This window comes from Tachyglossus aculeatus, chromosome Y2, assembly GCF_015852505.1.
Source record: "Tachyglossus aculeatus isolate mTacAcu1 chromosome Y2, mTacAcu1.pri, whole genome shotgun sequence".
Taxonomy (NCBI): Eukaryota; Metazoa; Chordata; class Mammalia; order Monotremata; family Tachyglossidae; genus Tachyglossus; species Tachyglossus aculeatus.
This window is the reverse complement of record NC_052094.1, coordinates 1,394,874-1,418,495: the sequence shown is the minus strand read 5'-3', so window position 1 is coordinate 1,418,495 and position 23,622 is coordinate 1,394,874.

Sequence of the window (23,622 nt, the reverse complement as noted above, 5' to 3'; positions counted from 1 at the left end):
TAGGCTGTGAACCCCATCTGGGATAGGGAATGGGTCTGACATGATCACTGATCATCTTGTATCTATCCCGGTGTTTGGCACATAGTAAATGGCTAACAAATGCCACATTTATTGTTATTACCCCTGGACTGAGTTCTTCCTCTCTAGACTTGCCCAAATGACATTAATCCAGATATTAGACTGGAAGCTCCTCAAGAGCCGGGATCATGTCTACCAACTGTATTATACTCTCCTAAACCCTCGCAGAGAATTGCTCTGCACAGCGTAAGCACTCATTCATTCATTCAATCGTATTTATTGAGCACTTGACTGATTAATAGATGGGTGCTTAAATTCACTTTCAAGATACTGTCTCTGGGCATTACCCTGGTTTTCTTCTCCCCTTCCCTTCTGTGTCACACTGATTTGCTCCCTTTATTCACCCCTTCCACAGCATTTATTTACATATCCATAATTTATTTGTTTACCTTAATTTTTTCCCCCTCTAGACTCTAAGTTCGTTAATTTATGTAAGGGTTCTCCTTAAATAATGATTAGTGATGATGATAACCAATAATAATAATAATAATTACAAATTGTTTAGCTCTTACCATGTGCCACGCACTGTGCTAAGTGCTGGGCAAGATATGAAACAATCACATGTGATGCCATCCTTGTCCCTAATGGGACTCACAGTCTGAAGGGGAGAACAATGAATCAATAAAATCAGTGATATTTATTGAGCACTTACTAGGGACAGAACACTATACTAAGCACCTGGGAGAGGATTATACAACCAAACTGGTAGACACATTCCTGCCCACAAGGAGTCTACCATCTAGATTAAACAAGTAATTCACCCCCATTATACAGATAAGGAAAATGAGAGAGAGAAGTGCAGTGATTTGCCCCAAGGTCACACAGCAGGTGAGTGGCAGAGTCAGAATTAGAACCCAGGCCTCCTGATTCCTAGTCTTGTCATCGCAGCACTGAATTACTCTCAGCCTCTAAACTGGACGGAGATTGGATCTTAATAGCGTTCAGAAGAAGAGCTATTTATTCCCTACTTACAGATAGGTCTGTTTTCACCTACTAAAAATTATCCAGGCAAATTGTCCAGCTTCTTCACATCCTTTTCCACCCTTACTCGAAGCCGATTTCCAGTTCATCCTAAAGTGCCCATCACACATGTTGCTACAAAATGGAAGGCTAGAGCATACTGAAGCTGTTCAGCAGTCAGTTTGAACTAACACATATTGAAAGCTAAAGTTAATCATCTAGACAGAGTGTTGCTTTTAATGTGTTTTAGAGTTTGAAGCAGAACTAGCTTTAAACTTTTGGAGGGCAGCAGCTTTTCTGAGTGCCCTAAAGTAAGTGGGGGGTGGGGGGGGGGGAAATCAATGCCTTTTTCATTTCAAATAGTACCCTTTAAGTGGGTAGAGAAGATGGGAAAGTAAGTCTTGCTGTTTCAAATTTGAGGCAATCCTGATACTTTTTGAGAGTTTTTGTTTGCATTCTCTGAGGCAGGGAAGCAACGATCATGTCATCAATTTTTGGCTTTAAAAAGAAAAAAATTGTTAAGCAATTGCTGCATGCCAGACACTGTACTAATGGCTGGGGACTGTACAAGATAATCAGATTGGACACAGCCCATGTTCTACAAGGGGCTCACAGTCAATCTCCATTTTACAGAAGAGATAACTGAGGCACAGAGAAGTGAAGTGATGTGCCCAAGGTCACATAGCAGACTTGTGGTGGGGCTGGGATTAGAACTCAGGTTCTGACTCCCAGAAACCACACTCGTTATGGGCAGGGAACGTGTCTACCATCTCTCTTGCATTATACTCTCCCAAGTGTGCTCTGCACATACTAAGCATTCAATAAATACCATCGATTGATTGCCATATCTTGGGAAGGCATCCAACCAACAACCAGTCAAAGCATCCATTTACCTCACTGAAGGAGAGTGGCATCCTCAGCCTGCTCTCTTCCATCAGGACAGTCTGGAGGTATCCCATGCCTGATTCTAAAGGAAGACGAGGCCCGTCAATAGCTCACCTAATAAATCTATGTTAAAAGGATACCCAGTGCCTGGCTTAAGCCCACAGAGAAATATAAATTTGCAGTGAGAGATCAAGTCTCCAACGCAGGCAACAGGGAAATGGCTTTAAAAGGCTATTCCTTAGTGCGGCTGGATATTGGAAGGCAGAGGGAAGCAGCATGGTGTAGCAGATGGGAGTCAAAAGGTCATGGGTTCTAATCCCAGCTCCACCACTTATCTATGTGACCTTGGGCAAATCACTTCACTTCTCCAGGCCTCAGTTCCCTCATCTGTAAAACGGGGATTCATTCATTCATTCAATCATATTTATTGAGCACTTACTCTGTGCCGAGCACTGTACTAAGCGCTTGGGAAGTACAAGTCGGCAATGTAAGAGACAGAGCCCCACATGGGACAGGAACTGTGTCCAACCCAATTTGCTGGTATCTACTCCAGGGCCTAGTGCAGTGCTTGTCTTGTAGTGAGCGCTTAAAGACCATACTTGTTACTACTAACTGTGTATTTAATTTCTTTCATGGGCCAAAGGCAGTCCCCTGAAGCCTGATTGGCAGAAGGTTAACCATGACCAGGGACTCCCATTCATTCAGAAGCAGCATGGCTCAGTGGAAAGATCCCAGGCTTTGGAGTCGGAGGTGGTGGGTTCAAATCCTGCCTCTGCCAATTGTCAGCTGTGTGACTTTGTGTCACTTACTTCTCTGGGCTTCAGTTCCCTCATCTGTAAAATGGGGATTAAGACTGTGAGCCCCCTGTGGGACAACCTGATCAACTTGTAATCTCCCCAGCACTTAGAACAATGCTTTGCACATAATAATTGCTTAATAAATGCCATCATTATTATTATTATTATTCAATTGATTCAATCACATTTATTAAGTGCTTACTGTGTGCAGAGCACTGTACTAAACACTTTGAGCAGCTTCCAGGTTGGGTGACACTTGTTGGGGCCCTAGACAGGGTCCTTCTACCCACGAGTCAGCCAACAAACATGTACTGAGCGCTTTCTGTGGGGTGGGTGAGCTCGACTGGAATGGCCAACATTTAACTTGACAACACACGGTCCCTGTCCCCTAAGCGCTTACACTAAGCTCACTGTGGGCAGGGAATGTGTCTATTTATCATTGTACTGTACTTTCCCAAGTTCTTACTATAATCCTCTGCACACAGTAGACACTCATAAATATGATTGCATGGTACAGTTGACCTTCGGTTTGAAGCCAATAGGGCCAAGACAACAAAGAGAGGGTCTCTCAAAAAATAGTGGGAAGCGCACGGGCCTAGGAGTCAGGAGGCTGAAGTTCTAATCCTGGCTGTCCTCTGTGTGACCTTGGGCAAGTCACTTCTCTGTGCCTCAGTTACCTCATCTGTAAAATGGGGATTAAAGCTGTAGGACATGAGCTGTGGTCAACCTGATAGCTTGTATCTACCCCAGCGCTTAGTACAGTGCTTACCAAATACCATAAAAAAGAATTCTGGACTTCATATTTGCCTGCTGTGTGTTCTTGAACAAGCCCCTTTATTCTCTGTGCCTTAGTTTCCTCATCTGTAAAATGGGGATTCAAAGCCTGACCTCTCTACCCCTTAGACAGTGAGGCCCATGTGGGACAGAGACTGATCTGATCACATTGTTTCTACCTCAGCTCTGAAGAGAGTGCTAGGCATAAAAAAATAAATAAATTTTGGTATTTGTTAAGCGCTTACTATGTGCAAAGCACTGTTCTAAGCGCTGGGGCGGATACAAGGTGATCATGTTGTCCCACGTGGGGCTCACAATCTTAATCCCTATTTTACAGATGAGGTAACTGAGGCCCAGAGAAGTAAAGTGACTTGCCCAAAGACACATAGCTGACAATAGGTGGAGCAAGGATTTGAACCTATGACCTCTGACTCCAAAGTCCTTGCTCTTTCCATTGAGCCACGCTGCTTCTCTGAGGAATGTACTAAACACTCGAACATTACAATTATCATTATTATAAGGATCTCACAAACACACACAAACTATTTTCTTCTTTGAAAACACTCTGCCCTAGCAGAGATATAGATTGTATATGCAGGGAAAAAGATTAATCTGTTTCTCTAAGCCCATTTAGTCACCCAGGTAGGAGCAAGGTCAGAGGTGGAAGCTTAGAACACCTGTCATCTTAAGCCATGGCAGCATCAGAATTTAGAATTTACAGTTCCCTCCTTGGACAGAGATGGAACCAACGGAGCCTCAGAAAGGATGGGACATTTCTGCAGCACCTCGCACTGCTGTCAATCTACACACCTCAAAAAGTTCACACAAAATCTCTAATTGGGCAGAGTATAAAGGGACAAATTACTCTCATCCTATCATGACAGGATTACTGCATCGGCCTCCTTTCTGATCTCCCATCCTCCTGTCTCTCCCCACTTCAGTCTATACTTCATGCTGCTGCCCAGATCATCTTTGTGTAGAAATGCTCTGGCCATGTTACTCCCCTCCTCAAAAATCTTCAGTGGCTACCAGTCAACCTATGTGTCAGGCAAAAACTCCTCACTCTCGGCTTCAAGGCTCTCCATCCCCTTGCCCCCTTCTACCTCACCTCCCTTCTCTCCTTCTCCAGCCCAGCCTGCACCCTCCGCTCCTCTGCCGCTAACCTCCTCACTGTGCCTCGTTCTCACCTGTCCCAAAGTCAACCCCTGGCCCACATCCTCCCCCTGGCCTGGAATGGCCTCCCTCTGCACATCCGCCAAGCTAGCTCTCTTCCTCCCTTCAAAGCCCTACTGAGAGCTCACCTCCTCCAGGAAGCCTTCCCAGACTGAGTCCCCTTTTTCCTCTCCTCCTCCCCCCGTCTGTACCTCCTTCCCCTATATATGTTTGTACAGATTTATTACTCTATTTTGCTTGTACATATTTACTAGTCTATTTGTTTTGCTAACGATGTGCGTGTAGCTTGGCTTCTATTTATTCTGATGACTTGACACCTGTCCACATGTTTTGTTTTGTTGTCTGTCTCCCCCTTCTAAACTGTGAGCCCGTTGTTGGGTAGGGACCATCTCTATATGTTGCCAACTTGTACTTCCCAAGCACTTCGTACAGTGCTCTGCACACAATAAGTGCTCAATAAATATGATTGAATGAATGAATGAATGTGGGATTCCTGACATACCCTGAGATAAGTCAATTCAACAATAGGCCCAGGGTTTCAATGTGTGAATCAGCTATTTGAAATGTGAATACATTATAATAGGCTAAATTTATTTTTTTACTAGGAATGTATAATAACATAATTGTGTAATTAGTGATAATTGCATACTTATTTGTTGTGGTGACATTTTACATTAAAAATAGATTCAAAACATGTCACTTTGGGGATTCTAGTTTATGAGTCTTTTGAAAGCCAGGCGATTAAAGCTGTAACCGTGAACCCTAAAATGGGGAAGGGGAAACTTGTGGAAAACAGAGCTTTAGTCATATCACTAAGATTAAATTCCTTAAGAATTGTATAGGATTACAAAAATTCTTTCCTTTCAGAGCATACAGTATTCTAGAAGCAGTACGTACACATATATATGTGTGTGTATATATGTATATATTAGCAGGAACGTATGGAGGCTTAATTTTAGAATTTGTTCAGTGCTATGTACCAAGCACTCTTCTAAGCAATTAGAACAGTATCAAGAGTATTTCTCTCCTCCAAAGGAGATCCCCATCTAAAACATATAGAGACAAAAACTATTTACAAATAGTGTAGGTAGGAATGTAGAACAGGAAGAAATTCAACTATATGATGGAGAGATTGCAGATAAAGTCAAGGAATTTTCAAATGAAAAGCCAAATAAAAATTTGGCCTAGTGGAAAAAGCACAGACATGAGAGTCAGAGGACCTGGCTTCTAATCTCAGCTATGCCAGTTGTCTGTCTTTTGATCTTGGGCAAGTCATTTAATTTCTCTTTACCTCAGGTTCCTCAATTGTAAAATGGCTATTCGATTCCTGTTCTCCCTCCTACTTAGACTGTGATCCCCACGTGAGACAGGGACAGTGATAAACTTGTATCTACCCTCGTGCCTAGAACAGTACCCGACACATAGTAAGGGCTTAATACCATAATTACTATATGTGCATAAATGCTGAGGATCAAAATAAAATTCCCGTGTTCATTTTGTGTGGCTTTTTGTTTGATGCAAATAGGATATTGTGAATTATTTGGGAAAGCCTTCCTCAAAGAAGTGGGATTTTAGTAGGCCTTCAAAAGATGGTAAGAGCCCTGGTCTGGTGAAACTTAACAGGCGGGTTTGTTCAATTCAATTCAGTCATATTTATTGAGAGCTTACTGTGTGCAGAGCACTGTACTAAGCGCTTGGGAAGTACAAGTCGGCAACACATAGAGACGGTCCCTACCCAACAATGGCTCATAGTCTAGAAGGGGGAGACAGAGAACAGAACAAAACACGTAGACAGGTGTCAAAATTGTAGACAGGTGTATTAAGCACTTCTATGTGCCTAACACTAAACCAAGAGTTAAGGGTAGGCGTATTACAAACCATCAGATCAGATTTGTGGGGAGGGAGTTCCTGGAGGGGAACAATATTAATAAGGGAATAGAAGTGGAGAGATCAATCGATCATCATAGCTTTGCACATAGTAAGCAGTTAACAAATACCATTATTATTATTATTATTATTTATTGAGCACTTACTACATGCAGAGAAGCAGCATGGCTCAGTTGAAAGAGCATGGGCTTTGGAGTCAGAGGTCATGGGTTCATATCCTGGCTCTGCGACTTTGGGCAAGTCACTTAACTTCTCTGTGCCTCAGTTACCTCATCTGTAAAATGGGGATTAAAACTGTAAGCCCCCCGTGGGACAGCCTGATCACCTTGTAACCTCCCCAGTGCTTAGAACAGTGCTTTGCATGTAGTAAGAGCTTATTAAATATCAATATTATTATTATTATGCCAAGCACTGTACTAAGCACTTGTGAGAATACAACAACTAGCAGACGAGAGCAATATAACCTCTGTGGTCTTTAAGTCTTTGCAGGCGGCAGAGTGCTAATCTTTTCTGTCTATCCTCCTAAAGAAGCTGCTCTATTCCGCTTTTGCCCTTGCCCATCCAACCTCCATTTTGTTCATCAAAAGATGGAACAATGGGGGCCCGGTGGGCAGTTGGGGAGGTGTGACCTGGATCTGAACCTCACAAGGCAAGATCAGGGTGAGAGCAGAGTCAGACGTTCTGGGCTCCATTCAGAGCACCCGGCTGACACAGAGAAGCAGCGTGGCTCAATGGAAAGAGCACGGGCTTTGGAGTCAGAGATCATAGGCTTGAATCCCAGCTCCACCACATGTCTGCTGTGTGACCTTGGGTCAGGCACTAAACTTCTCTGAGCCTCAGTTACCTCATCTGTAAAATGGGGATTAAGACTGTGAGCCACACATGGGACAACCTCATTACCTTGTTTCCCCTCCCCAGTGCTTAGAACAGTGCTTTGCACATAGTAAGTGCTTAACAAATGCCATCATTATTATTATTATTATTACCTGTCACACTGGGGAAATTTACTTCATCTTGTTCGGTGCCTTGATTTCACAAGCTGTGAGATGTGACACGTTTAACTAAGTCAGTCAGAAAACCTAGGTTATAACCCTGGCTCTGCATCTTACTTGCTGTGTGATCTTGAGCAAGTCACTTAAGTCCTCTGGGTCTCAGCTTCCTCATCTCAGCCCCACAGCTGCGAGCTGTGACATGTGACATGTGTAACTACTCTATGTCGATCAGGAAACCTGGATTCTAACCCTGGCTCTGCCTCTTACTTGCTATGTGATCTTGGGCAAGTCACTGAAGTCGTCTGGGTCTCAGCTTCTTCATCTCAGCACTTATGTGCATATACATTATTTATTTATATTAATCAATCAGTAGTATTTACACAGAACACTGTACTAAGCGCTTGGGAGAGTACAGCACAACACTCTACAGACACATTCCCTGACCACAAGCTTGTGGTCTAGATGTGTGCATCCCCCTCTACACTGTAAGCTCCTTGGAAGAAGGGAATGTGTACATCAACTCTGTTATGCTGTATTCTTCCAAGTGTTTAGTATAGTGCTCTGTACACAGAAAGCACTCAATAAGTATGATTGAGTGATAGCAAAATGGGGATAAAATGCCTGTTCTCGCTTCCCCTTAGAATCTGAGCCCCACATGGGATGCAACTGTGTCTGACCTGTTTATCTTGTATCTAACCTGATGATTAGTGAAGGGCTTGGTACATAATAAGGCCTTAATAAACACTATGATTATTATTAGTGATAATAATAATAATTTTAAAAGCATGCCAAAATCTTATATGAATGATCCGTACAAATATCATGGCTTAATGATCCTGGGAGTCAGAAGGACCTGGTTTCCAATCCTGTGGCTCTGACAAAAGTCTGCTGTGTGACCACGGGCAAATCATCTCACTTCTCTGGGCCTCAGTTCCCTCATCTGGAAAATGGGGATTAAATTTGTGAGCTCCATGTGGGACAGGGATTGTGTCCAACCTGGTTAACTTGTATCTACCCCAGTGCTTAGAACAGTGCTTGGCACATAGTAAGGGCTTAACAAGTACCATTATTATATTTTCTTGAACCCAAAGGAGGCGGGGGGAGGGGAAAGGAGTTGTGTGGTTTCTAGGGGACAGAACCAATGTCCAGTGGTGGGTAAGATTGTGGGAGGAAGATAGCACAGGGTGACAAATAAAGAGAAAGATCGAGGCAGGAGACAGACACATTCACCCAGGCAGGGGATGCAGAAGCACTCAACCAGAAAAGCCCACACAAAGAGATGCAAACCCTAACAGGCACATTCAGAGCACTTTCCCACACATTAACACAGCTCCCCCACCCCATTCTGACACAAGGACCCAGCATCAATACTCGGCTGTGGTCGCTTTGGCGTTTGTAGGTTCTGCACATTGTTTTTTAATTGCATGCACTTAATAATTATAATATTAAAAATAACTGTGGTATTTGTTAAGTGCTTACTATGTGCCAGGCACTATGCTAAGCACTGGTGTAGATAAAAGGTAAGAGGATTGGACACGGTTTTCAGAGAAGTGAAGTGACTTGCCCAAAATCACACAGCAGATAAACGGCAGAGCCGGAATTAGAACCCAGGTCCTTCAGACTCTCAGGCTCATGCTCTATCCACTAGGCCACACTGCTTCCTGGCATATTTTTGTTTTTAATAACCAGCCTCCCTCTACTTCAGTTCCTGATGCCAAGTGCCGTGGTTTGGAAGCGGCATATGTGGATCCCAGGTCCTGGGAGGGCATGGAACCAGAGAAGGGGGTTAGGGTTCACTTGGAAACATACATAGGGACTAGGTGGGGTTCTGCAGATGTCCACGAAGGACCTCTTTGTGGGGGTCCATACATGCAGCACATCTGGCATCTGGGCAGAGGTGAGGGTTGGCAAAGAGAGGGGTGGGTGCGGGAAGAATTTCTGAGTGTCATCATCCACCACCCGAGGTGGAGCCAGGAAAGTGAACAGAGAAGTTTGTTCACTCATTCATTCAATGATATTAACTGAGCACTTACTGTGTACAAAGCACTGTACTAAGTGTTTGGGAGAGTACATTACAATAAGCAGACACATTCCCTGCCCACAGTGAACTTACAGTCTAGAGAAGTTATGTGACTTGCCCAAGGTCACACAGCAGGCATGTGGTGAAGCCAAGTTTAGAACCCAAGTCCTCAGACTCCCAGGCCTGGGCTTTTCCCACTAGGCCACTCTGCTTCCCAATATCATGATTCCTCAGAGAGAGGGGGAGGAAAATACAAGAAAGCTAATGAAAAAATGTAATATTCAAGGCCCCAAACTTCCCACTGATTCTTGCCATTTTATACTTTCAGGAGATTACATTTTTGGTGGGCATTCACCATTATCACGCTTCTAGTTTTTTCTCCTCCCAACCGACATTCCAGCCTGGCAGGGCATATGCTCTTCAGTGAAAAAAAAAAAAAAAGTTTCAATTCACTCTGAGGGATATAGGGCATGGAACTGTGTATTGATTTCCCATGCAAAGGATCAAGGCTTGGGCGATTTAAGCAGGATGTATTATGAGGGGTAAAAATAATAATGATGGCATTTATTAAGGGCTTACTGCGTGCAAAGCACTGTTCTAAGCCCTGAGCACTGTTCTAAGGTAGCCCTAGAGGTAATCAGACAAGCTTTTTGGGGTTTTTTGGTTTTGGCAGGGGGCTTGAGTCTTAGTGGTCTGGGTATTTCTTTTCCTCTTTGGGGAAGGTGAATGGGGAAGACAGTACTTTCCAGTTTAAAATTACCCCAGAATTTCGTCATCTTCACCACAGAATCAGCCCACAAAGCTTTCCACAGAAAGCAAGAAAGCTTGAGCAGGACACTCTGAACTGTTAGATCTTGGGAAAGTTCCAATGGTCCCCTGAAAGTTCAGAGAAGGGAAATTCCACAGTTTTAATCCTTTGCTTGCTCCCTCTGGCTCCCAGGGCCAGTGCCAGCGAAGCCATTTCAGTGGCTCCAGATAACCTGGGATGAGGAGAACAGCGGCTTCCCTTATTGATGTTGGCCTACTGGTTGGAAAAGGTCCCTCAACACACGTTACAGAATATGGTGGTAAACCAGAAAGATCTCTATTTCAAGTTTTACGGACATTTTCATACCCTTGCTCTTTTCATTTCACCAGACCAGGCCTCTGGAGTGCATGAAGTAAGGAGTTAGAAAAGAGAAGATTAAAAAAAAGTGATGTCTTCAAATGACTGCTGACAAATTTGCGTTCATAGATGTTCTTTTTTCTGCCTTACTCACAGACTCCCTAAACCTGTCTAGAGCTTACTGTGTGCCAATCACTGTTCTAAGTGCTGGGGTAGATACAAATAAATCAGGTTGGACACAGCCCCTGTACCACATGGGGCTCACTCTCTTAATCCTCATTTTACTGATGAGGTAACAGAGGCCCAGAGAAGTTAAGTGACTTGCCCACGGTCACACAGCGGACAAGTGGCAGAGCTGGGATTAGAAGCTAGGTCTTTCTGACTCCCAGGCCTGTGTGCTAACCACTAAGCCACACAACATCACATGGAAGATAATAGTGAAGCAAGCAAACAAGAATGGAGGACTGGGTGAGTCAATTAGTCAATCATATTTATTGAGCGCTTCCTATTTGCAGAGCATTCAAAGCGCTTAGGAGAGTACAACACAATACTATATCAGTCACATTCCCTGCCCACGAGGAGCTAAGAATCCATTCAGATTCTGACACCCCAGGTGGCCATTGGCAAACCAGGTGCTCGTAAATTTGCTTCTAAACTCAGGGAATAACATCGGCATAAATCCATGTAATCTGGAAGTCAGTTCGCTGCCCTAAACAATACCCATAGTTAAGACTCTTATGGAAGTGGCTAGCCAGGAACCCTTCTTAAGCAGCTAATGAAAAACTCACTTTGGCTGTATAGACAGCTGGGATCCAGTTGTGTGACCTGAACATCATTCACCCTGTGGCTTTCTACACAACCGAGCCAAACAAATTTCTTCAAGAGCCGCAGAAGTGAATTATTGGCCTAGTCTAGACCCAGACGTAAAGCCACTTGGTATTACAGAGGCCTATTCAAATGGACCACCCAAGGTAAAATAATTTAAGCTGAAATTCCTAATGATTCCACAAGCAGTTTCTATAAATAAATAAAATTGGAGTTAGCCATGGTAGGAAGTACAGCTTACAATGTGCTTAACACACTACAGAATCTCAGAAAAAGACTATCCCTCTGCCCTAGGGGCCTTGAAGTCTGACTCATGAATCAAACGTGTTTGATCAATAAACAGTATGGGAGGAGAAGAGAAGAAAAGTGGGTTAATGACTTGGGTAATGATCAGAGTTTGGAGCCTGGGCCCCAAGCAATCTCCTGTTCGAAAAGAGATGCCTACTAAGGAGCCATGGGGACCAGGTGGCATCCTGTCAGTGGTATTTACTGAGCCCTTACTGAGTGCAGAGCACTGTGCTAAGCACTTGGGACTGTACCCTATGACAGTTTTACCTTTTTAGTGGCTACTTTTACTCTCCCATCTTTCCTTTTGAATGAAACCAGCCTTATTTCACTGCATCTCCGTATTCAACCAGTCAGATAATCACAATAGACACAATTCCCACCTCAAATGGGGCTCGGTCAAATGGGGAGAGAAAGCAGGTATTTTATCCCCATTTTGTAAATGGGAAAACGGAAGCACAGAAAAGTGAAGTGACTTGCCCAGGGTCACCCAGCAAGTAAGCGCCGGAGTCGGGATTAGAGCGTGGCTGTCTCATCTCCCTGTCCTTTTCCCTTTTCACGAGGCCTTGTGGAAATCAATCACCGAGTCGATCAGTTGTGTTTCCTGAGCACTCTGCTATCACCTGGGAGAATAGTAGCAATGTACACATTCCCTGCCCTCAAAAAGTTTATAGTTAAACTGAGGAGACAGAGTACGGGCAATTACAGTGTTTATTGAGTTCCCCTGGGTCCAGTGTACTAAACTGTTTCATAGAGATAAGTGGCCTGCCCTCAGGAAGCTTACCCTCCAGTGGGTGAGAAGATAAAAATTATTTACAAATAGTGAAAGCTGGAGTAAGAATAAGGATATAGGACAAATGAGCACAACCATGTGGTAACGAAAAGTTCCCCAGATTTTTCTTTGGAAGCCATTTCCAACCAAGGCCTTTGATCTTCAGGATCCTCTCCAGATTCCACCTCAGATTTTACTCCTCAGTTCAATCAGCTTATTCATTTTTAGTCACCAACCAGTTCCCTGCCTCCCTCCCTGGGCCAGTTTCAGCCTCCTCCACCCGCCTTTTGTTGTGACGAGTCGAAACCTTTCCCACGCTGCCTTCACTTTCCGGAACACATTTCTGGCCTGAGTCACTCCCTCTCTCCCGCAATTTCTCTCTCGGAGGCAGGTGCCTAGCAACCCTCCCTCAAGAAGCTCAGCTGTCCCCTTCTTCTTTGTCCACCTAAACCACCACAACGTCCATGCATTGGCTGTTGTGTCTTTGACTCTTGCCCTTGGGAATTTGCCTAGGTTTTCTCTGTACCTCACTTGGCAATTTCTTCTGAGGTTCACATGTCTGTACTTTGCCAACTGCACAGTTCTTCCAGGAGGAAGTGGGTAGTGATATGTTTCATTTTGGAGCCTTCTCTAGCATCCTGGCCTTGGAGCAGTTATATGTGGATTCGTTTGGAGTCTCTCTTTCTAATAGTAATGATGGCATTTATTTAGCTCTTGTTATGTGCTAAACACTGTGCTAAACACAGATCAGACCCTGTCCCTGTCCTGTGGAGTGGGGTCACAGTCTAAAAGGAAGGGAGAGCCATTGCTTTTACAAATGAGGAAACAGGCACAGAGAAGCAGCGTGGCTCAATGGAAGGAGCCCGGGCTTGGGAATCAGTGGTCATGGGTTCTAATCCTGCCTCCACCACATGTCTGTGTGTGACCTTGGGCAAGTACTTAACTTCTCTGAGCTTCAGTGACCTCATCTGTAAACTGGGGATTAAGACTGTGAGCTCCACATGGGACAACCTGATCATCTGTATCCCCCCCGCCCAGACCCACAGTTTAGAACAGTGCTTCGCACATAGTATGCCCTTAACAAATGCCATCATTATTTATTATTATTACTTAAATGACCTGTCCAAAGTCCCACCAGGCAAGTGGCAGAGCTGGGATTAGAACCTACTTCCCAATAGACATGGTGCTCTGCACACAGTACACACTCAATAAATAGCATGGATTGATTGAATAAACATGCTTTAGATAATAGGAATACTTTCTACATCTGCTGGGCCCACGTTTCAAGAATTTCCAGGAGTTTTGCAAACATTAACTGTATCAACGCCAGCGTACTTGCTAGAGTAGACCTATATTGTAAAGAGGAAGGAAAATAAGACCACCAAGTTTTCTGCAAACTTCACATAGCTAGTCAGAGGCAAGGGTTGGTGGGGGAAGAATCCAGGTCAAAAGTTCAGACTCTGAGTGACACTATCAAGATCCAGCTAAAGGTGAATGGCCAGTTGACGTTTTAGGGTTGCAAATTTGCATGCCTGCTGGACAAAGGACTCTTCAAAGGGCTGTCAGAGAAGACTCCCTTAGGTCTTAAGCTCCCTTTGGCCAGGGACCTTGTTCTTGAACTTCTGTGGTATGTTTCCAAAGGACTAGTACAGTGCTCTGCTCCCTTAGTACCATACTCTGCATATAGTAAGTGCTCAATAAATACAATTGAGTGTGTGAATGAATGCTCCCAGCTCTTGATTCTCCCACAGAATGCTGTTGGGGAATTATGGAAAGTTCTGCATCTGCCTGGCTAGGATGCAATGCATCTAGACTGTAAGCTCATTGTGGGCAGGGAATATGTCTGTTATTTTGTTGTATACTACCAAGCACTTAGTACAGGGCTCTGAACACAGTAAGTGCTCAATAAATACGATTGAGGATGCGAAAGCAGAAGAAATGGTTGAGAACCACTGTTGCCTATTGGAGACAAACACGGGACTGGATGTTAGGCGATCTGTACTCTAATTCTGGTTCCATCACTTTTTTTAGTGGTTTTTTTTTAGTGGTATTTGGTAAGCACTTACTATGTGCCAGGTACTGTTCTAAGTGCCGGGTAGATACAAGCTAATCAGGTTGGACATGTCCATGTCCCACATGAGGCTCACAGTCTTAATCCTCATTTAACAGATGAGGTAACTGAGGAACAGAAAAGTGAAAAGACTTGCCCAAGATCACACAGCAGACAAGTGGTGGAGTAGGAATTAGAACCCCAAGCCTGTGCACTAGACCGTGATGCCTCTCGCTGCCTGCTGTGACCTTGGGCAAGTCACTGCACTTCTCTGAACCTCAATTTTTTCATCATCTGTCAAATGGGGGTGAAATACCTGTTCTCCTTCCCCACCTTAGATCACGAGCCTGTATAGGACAGGGACTGTGTCTGATCTGATTACCTCAATTCTATCCCAGCACTTGGCATAGTGTTTGGCATATAGTCAGCACTTAAATACCAGTTATGATTGTTATTAAGAATAATAATAAGTGGCTTTGGGCATGTGTGTGTATCATTGAGCCAGGAGTTGGTACTGCAGTGGATACAGAAGGTTTTATAAAAATATAGCCCCTGCATTATCAAAGAGCTGACTGTACTGTTAATTATGATAAGGAAGAAATTCTAGATCTCTGCATTATTAGTCACTTTTTTGAAAGCAGCGACGAGCAAGGGCAGATGTTCAGGTCTAAGGAACCCCATCGAACAAAGGGGCTCACTTGTAACTTCATTTGTTTGAAGAGTTGGCTTGTGTACACACGAGGCAGGTCCCGGTTGTCCTTAGATGGCAAGGCTTTGGGAGGGTTTCAGCAGAAACTTCGTCAAAGGGAAAACAGGTGGTGTTTGAGGGGGTGGGGAGATAGTACAGACTGTGCTGGGAGACAAAGACTCAGGGGTGTCACTTTTGTCTGGGAGCTGTGTGGGTGTGGGAAAAGTCAGTGGGTTTTCGCAGGGGGGTGGTTTCAGGATTAATGTGACTGCAACATTTAGGAGAGCAAAGGATATAGTAATTAAAGGAAGGAATAGAGAGATGGTGCTCCTTCTTAAAGGATCTGTGTGCCTCAGCAACCCCAGACAGCCGGAGCCAAACCAGACCACAGCCCCCAGCTCATCTGTAGAGTATCTCCAGCACTCTGGCTGGTTGTGGCCTGTTTCCCCAGGCCTCCTAGGTCACATGGGAAAGGCTCCCCATCCCATCCTGCCCTTCCCAGCTCACACTACCCACAAGTTCCACCTCTGTCAGGCCCTAACCCTCTTCTAGTCTGTGCTTCCCGGGGAAAAGTAATTGGGATACTTGTTAAGTGCTTCCTATGTGCCAGGCACTGTATTAAACACTTAGTATGTGCCAAGCACTGTAATAAGTAGTGGGGCAGGATACAAACAAATCGGTCTGGACAGAGTCCCTGTCCCACATCAGGCTCACAGTCTCCATCCCCATTTTATAGATGAGGTAACTGAGCCACAGAGAAGTAAAATGACTTGCCCAAGGTCACATGGCCAACAAGGGGTGGAGCTGGGATTAGAACCCATGACCTTCTGGCTCCCAGGCCTGTGCTCTATCCAGGTGGAAAGAGCCTGAGAGTCAGGGGACCTGGGTTCTAATTCCAGCTCCATCACTTGCTGCTGGGTGACCTTGGGCAAATCCCTTAATTCTCGGTGCCTCGGTTTCCTCATTGGTAAAATGGAAATTAAATCCCATCCCTTCCTAGACTGTGAGCCCCACTTGGGACAGGGACTGCGTCCAACCGGATTATTTTGTATCTACCACCGTGCTCAGCACATACGCTCCTCTGCCGCTAATCTCCTCACCGTACCTCGTTCTCGCCTGTCCCGCCATCGACCCCCAGCCCACGTCATCCCCCGGGGCCTGGAATGCCCTCCCTCTGCCCATCCGCCAAGTTAGCTCTCTTCCTCCCTTCAAGGCCCTACTGAGAGCTCACCTCCTCCAGGAGGCCTTCCCAGACTCAGCCCCTTCCTTCCTCTCCCCCTCGTCCTCCTCTCCATCCCCCCATCTTACCTCCTTCCCTTCCACACCGCACCTGTATATATGCATATACGTTTGTACATATTTGTTACTCTATTTATTTATTTATTTATTTATTTTACTAGTACATATCTATTCTATTTATTTTATTTTGTTAGTATGTTTGGTTTTGTTCTCTGTCTCCCCCTTTTAGATTGTGAGCCCACTGTTGGGTAGGGACTGTCTCTATATGTTGCCAACTTGTACTTCCCAATGACCTCCTGCTTGCCAAATCCAATGACTCATATTCTGTCCTAATCCTCCTCGACCTCTCAGCTGCCTTTGACACTGTGGACCACCCCCTTCTCCTCAACACGCTATCTGACCTTGGCTTCACAGACTCCGTCCTCTCCTGGTTCTCCTCTTATCTCTCCGGTCGTTCTTTCTCAGTCTCTTTTGCAGGCTCCTCCTCCCCCTCCCATCCCCTTACTGTGGGGGTTCCCAAAGGTTCAGTGCTTGGTCCCCTTCTGTTCTCGATCTACACTCACTCCCTTCGTGACCTCATTCGCTCCCACAGCTTCAACTATCATCTCTACACTGATGACACCCAGATCTACATCTCTGCCCCTGCTCTCTCCCCCTCCCTCCAGGCTCGCATCTCCTCCTGCCTTCAGGACATCTCCATCTGGATGTCTGCCCGCCACCTAAAGCTCAACATGTCGAAGACTGAACTCCTTGTCTTCCCTCCCAAACCTTGTCCTCTCCCTGACTTTCCCATCTCTGTTGACGGCACTACCATCCTTCCTGTCTCACAAGCCCGCAACCTTGGTGTCATCCTCGACTCCGCTCTCTCATTCACCCCTCACATCCAAGCCTTCACCAAAACCTGCCGGTCTCAGCTCCGCAACATTGCCAAGATCCGCCCTTTCCTCTCCATCCAAACCGCTACCCTGCTCATTCAAGCTCTCATCCTATCCCGTCTGGACTACTGCACCAGCCTTCTCTCTGATCTCCCATCCTCATGTCTCTCTCCACTTCAATCCATACTTCATGCTGCTGCCCGGATTATCTTTGTCCAGAAACGCTCTGGGCATATTACTCCCCTCCTCAAAAATCTCCAGTGGCTACCAATCAATCTGCGCATCAGGCAGAAACTCCTCACCCTTGGCTTCAAGGCTCTCCATCACCTCGGCCCCTCCTACCTCACCTCCCTTCTCTCCTTCTACTGCCCAACCCGCAACCTCCGCTCCTCCACCGCTAATCTCCTCACTGTACCTCGTTCTCGCCTGTCCCGCCGTCGACCCCCGGCCCACGTCATCCCCCGGGCCTGGAATGCCCTCCCTCTGCCCCTCCGCCAAGCTAGCTCTCTTCCTCCCTTCAAGGCCCTACTGAGAGCTCACCTCCTCCAGGAGGCCTTCCCAGACTGAGCCCCTTCCTTCCTCTCCCCCTCGTCCCCCTCTCCATCCCCCCATCTTACCTCCTTCCCTTCCCCATAGCACCTGTATATATGTATATATGGTTGTACATATTTATTACTCTATTTATTTATTTATTTATTTATTTATTTTACTTGTACATTTCTATCCTATTTTATTTTGTTGGTATGTTTGGTTCTGTTCTCTGTCTCCCCCTTTTAGACTGTGAGCCCACTGTTGGGTAGGGACTGTCTCTATGTGTTGCCACTATGTACTTCCCAAGCGCTTAGTACAGTGCTCTGCACATAGTAAGCGCTCAATAAATATGATTGATTGATTGATTGATTGATTCCCAATCGCTTAGTACAGTACTCTGCACACAGTAAGCGCTCAATAAATACGATTGATGATAATGATGATATGAGGGCTTAATAAATACAGCACACCAAATGGGCATCAGTAAATGCTACTACTACCACTAATTCTCCAGGGGTCCAACTCGGTCAAGCCCAGGGCCGGCTTCAGGCAGAAAGCCCTCTTGGGACTGACCATTGGAGGGGGCAGTGTGTCAGTAGCAGGATGGTCTCGCAACACCAAGAGGCATTTTATTCAGAACTGCTGAAGTGCAGAAATTAAGACCTGGGAGCCCTGCTAAGGGGAAGTTTGAAATTGCTTAGAGATTACATTGGTCATTTGATTTCCAGGTTACTACATTCTTGAGGCAGGTTCAGGTGGACTCTGAAGGAATGTTCCAGATAATGTCACATGTGACACTGGGGTCGCTGCCTGACAGATTGATCAACCAACAGCCTTTACTGAGTGCTTACACTGGGCACCATGCAAGTAGGACTGGCCACTCTAAATTTGGGGATGGGGGATTGGCAATTTTTTTTTTAACCACCTCAGCTCAGTCAACTATCTGAAGTCAACCATGACCAGTACAGTGCTCTGCACACTAAGTGCTCAAGAAATATGATTGAATAAATGAATGAATGACCACACCCCTGCTGACACCTCCAACACCATTTTGTAGTCTCATTTCTGACATTTTAAGCAGCATGGTCTAGTGGAAAGAGCACGGGCCTGGGTGTCAGAGGATGTGGGTTCTAATCTCAGCTCTGCTGTGTGACCTAGGGCAAGTCACTTCACTTCTCCATGCCTCAGTTACTTCATCCATAAAATGGGGATTAAGGTTGTGAACAGTGCTTAGCACATACATGCTTAAATACCACAATTATTATTATCATCAAAGGCAGCCACCACCATCCTGTGGCTTTTCCTGCTACCATCAGAGGTATTTACTAAGTGATTTCTGATGGAGCCCTGGTCTAAATGCTTTTGAGAGTACAGCACAACAGATCTGTAGACATTCATTCATTCATTCAATCGTATTTATTTAGCACTTACTGCGTGCAGAGCACTGTACTAAGCGCTTGGGAAGTACAAGTTGGCAACATATCAAGACGGTCCCTACGCAACAGTGCGCTCACAGTCTAGAAGGGGGAGACAGAGAACAAAACAAAACATATTTACAAAATAAAATAAATAGAATAAATATGTACAAAGAAAATAGAGTAATAAATATGTACAAACATATATACAGGTGCTGTGGGGAGGGGAAGGAGGTAAGGCTGGGGGGATGGAGAGGAGGAGGAGGGGGAGAGGAAGGAGGGGGCTCAGTCTGGGAAGGCCTCCTGGAGGAGGTGAGCTCTCAGTAGGGCCTCAAAGGGAGGAAGAGAGCTAGCTTGGCAGACATGACCCCTATCCACAACTTTCTGCCCCCTGTGGCTTCTAGGATTTCTGTTTCATCGGGGGCAGCAGCTTCAGGACCCCTGGAACAAGTATGAAGGTCACACTCTGTCCCCCACACCCAAACCCCCTCAACCTCTGGGTCCGTGGCTTTACCCAAACCCTATCAAACAGTCTTCTTCCTTTATTCCTTTCCTACTTTTTCTGCTTTGTTTGAAAAATAAAACAAACAAACAAAAAAAAAAAGAAACCTTCTCAGCCACAATTCCTTTCAGAGAGAATGGAGACTTTGTGGTAACTGGGGAAGGGGAAGAGGGTGAGGGGAGTAAGGGGGACCTAGAATTAAAAGCAGATGTGGTGTCTGTGGACCTTAAAAAGGTTCACACTGCGACTTGCTTCTGTAGGAACAATTCCAGGCCTGTCCACCTGGTGAGCCGAAGCAACCTCATTCAACCCAAACTGAGTCCTGCCAAGAGCATTATTTTCTTTCTCTGAACAATCAAGAGCCCAAATGGGAGCAATTGCCCTGCCTGTGCCTTATGGGAAAAATGGATCCACCCGATGGCCAAGAGCAACCCTTCTACCCAGGGTTCTCTGTCCGCTGAGACCTCTGGGCACTTCCCCAACAGAACCAACACCATTACAAAGCAAGCCCCACCCTTCACACATCAGTCCATGGTATTTATTGAGCACTTACTAAGTGTACAGCACTGTACTAAGATGTTGGGAAGATCCAATGCAACAGAATTAGAAAACATGTTCCCTGCCCATAATATGCCTACAGCTAGAGGGAGAAACAGACATAAATATAAATAATATGTAATATATAATTTAAAGATACGTACATAACAATAATAATTACACTCATTAAGCGCTTACTATGTGTCAAGCACATAGGGGTAAATATGAGTTAATCAGGTGGGACAAAATTCCCATCCCACATGGACCTCACCATCTGACACTCTGGCCCTGGGATCTATCTATTATTATTATCATCCTTTCTGTCCCTAAGCTACACTGTTTTTCTATTTTATATCTACCCAATCCTTAGAACAGTGCTTGACACATAGTAAGGGCTTGCCCCAGACTGAGCCCCCTCCTTCGTCTCCCCCTCCTCCCCGTCACCATCCCCCCACCTTACCTCCTTCCCCTCCCCACAGCAGCTGTATATATGTATATATGTTTGTACACATTTATTACTCTATTTATTTTACTTGTACATATTTATTCTATTTATTTTATTTTGTAAATATGTTTTGTTTTGTTGTCTGTCTCCCCCTTCTAGACTGTGAGCCCACTGTTGGGTAGGGACCATCTCTATGTGTTGCCAACTTGTACTTCCCAAGCACTTAGTACATCGCTCTGCACACAGTAAGCGGTCAATAAATATGATTGAATGAATCTAAGAAGGAATAGGAGTTAATTCCCATTTTACAGATGAGGGTACAGAGTTACAAAGAAGTAAAGTGACTTGCCCAAAGTCACACAACAGATACGTGGTAGGGCTGGCATTAGAACCCAGGGCTCCTGACTCTGGGGCTCATGCTCTTTCCACTAGACCACACTGCATCTATAGGGAAAGGAATCCAGTTCTTTTTATGGGAAAGGAAGATTAAAAGGACACGGAAGATGGGAGGAAAGAGGTCCAAAGGTCAAAGGGAGAGATGGTGAGGTGGAGAAGTGGAAGGCAAATGGGAGAGGAAATGAGGCGAGATGATAGGAGGTGACAGTGATAGAATCTTGGCAAGTGTGTTTTGAAGCAGAATCCTTTCCTGAGGGCAAATCCCAGATTGGAAGGGCTTGAGGAGGAGCGCAATAGAGAAATCAAAGTGGAAACCTCATTAATCCCCCTCCAGATTTCTGGCATCCATTCCCTCAGCTACTCCAGGACTCCTATGTCATTATCCAAAAGGCCAAAATAAAATCCAGGCCAAGCCCAGAAGGCAGCAAACGTCACCGTAACCTGGGAATCCATGGGTGTGGGTTTGGTGTGGTTAGGGCCATCCATCCCACATTCCACCCATAAGCAGACTTCATCCTTGAAGATGAAGAGCAGCTATATATACACACCAGCATATAATGATAATTGTTATTTTGGTTCAAGTGCTTACAACGTGCCATATACTGAACTAATTGTTGGGGAAGATAAAATAGAAGCAGATGGGGTACAGTTTCTCTCCACAGAAAGCTCACAATCCGAGGGGGAGGAAGAAAAGATATTGAATCCCTATTTTACAGATGAGGAAACTGAGGCAGAGAAGAGTTAAGTGACTTGCCCAAGGTTACACAGCAGGGAAGTGGCAGAGCCAGAATAAGAACCTGGATATCCTGACTCCCAATCAAACACATTTTTGGAGTGCAAAATACTTCCAGTCCCATTCCATTAGTTCAAAGCTACTTTTTCTCATGTATCTACATATTCTTGCCTTATGTTGTCGAGTCATCTCCGACCCATAGTGACTCCATGGACACATCTCTCCCAGAACGCCCCACCTCCATCTGCAATCGTTCTGGTAGTGTATCCATAGGGTTTTCTTGGTAAAAATATGGAAGTGGCCTACCACTGCCTTTTTCCACACAGTAAAATTGACTCTCTGCCCTCGACACTGTCCCGTGCTGCTGCTGCCCAGCACAGGTGAGTTTTGACTTGGGGCAGATTGCCTTTCTCAAGCTATCCACTGCCCACAGATAAGCATATGTATATATTCTCACACACACACACACACACACACACACACACACACACAAATATACATTTGCTGATTTGTTATTAATTTATCCATTTGGATTTATTATTTACAGCTATTCTTATGCTCTTTCAGCTCTTGCATTTTCCTCAATGTTTTGGGGTTTTTTTTGTTTTTTTTTTAAAGTGGTATTTGTTAAGCACCTTCTTAACAGTACAATGCCAGGCATTGCACTGAACACTGAATAGGCACAAACTAATCAGGTTGGACATAGTCCCTATCCCATGTGGGGCTCACAGTCTTTATCCCCATTTTACAGATATGGTAATTGAGGCACAAAGAAATGAAGCAACATGCCCAAGGTCACACAGCAGACAAGTGGCAGAGCCAGGATTAGAATACAGGTCCTTCTGACTCCCAGGCCTGTGCTGAATCCACTAAGCCATGCTACTTCTCAGTGTGCATCTCCTTGTCTTCCCCATCAATCAATCAATCCATCATTTATTTAGCACTTACTGTGTGCAGACTGCTGTACTAAGCATTTGGTAGAGCATTACATGTAACAACATTGGAAGACATGTTTGCTGCCCACAAGAAGCTTACAGTTCAGAGCAGGAGATGGATGTTAAATTACAAATCAGACTAAGCTCTAGTATATTTCTCTGATGTGTTCTCCACACATTTAGTACACTGCTCTGCATAGTAAGCTCTTAATCAATCAATCAATCAATCAGTTGTATTTATTGAGCGCTTACTGTGTGCAGAGCACTGTACTAAGTGCTTGAGAAGTACAAGCTGGCAACATATAGAGACAGTCCCTACCCAACAGTGGGCTCACAATTCTAGAAGGGGAAGACAGAGAACAAAACCAAACATACTAACAAAATAAAGTAAATAGAATAGATAGGTACAAGTAAAATAAATAAATAAATAGAGTAATAAATATGCACAAATATATATACATATATACAGGTGATGTGGGGAAAGGAACGAGGTAAGATGGGGGGGATGGAGAGGGGGACGAGGGGGAGAGGAAGGAAGGGGCTCAGTCTGGGAAGGCCTCCTGAAGGAGATGAGCTCTCAGTAGGGCCTTAAAGGGAGGAAGCGAGCTAGCTTGGCGGATGGGCAGAGGGAGGGCATTCCAGGCCCGGGGGAGGACGTGGGCCTGGGTCGATGGCCGGACAGGAAGGCTGAGTAGGTGCGAATGAGGTTGTCGTTAATGTAAC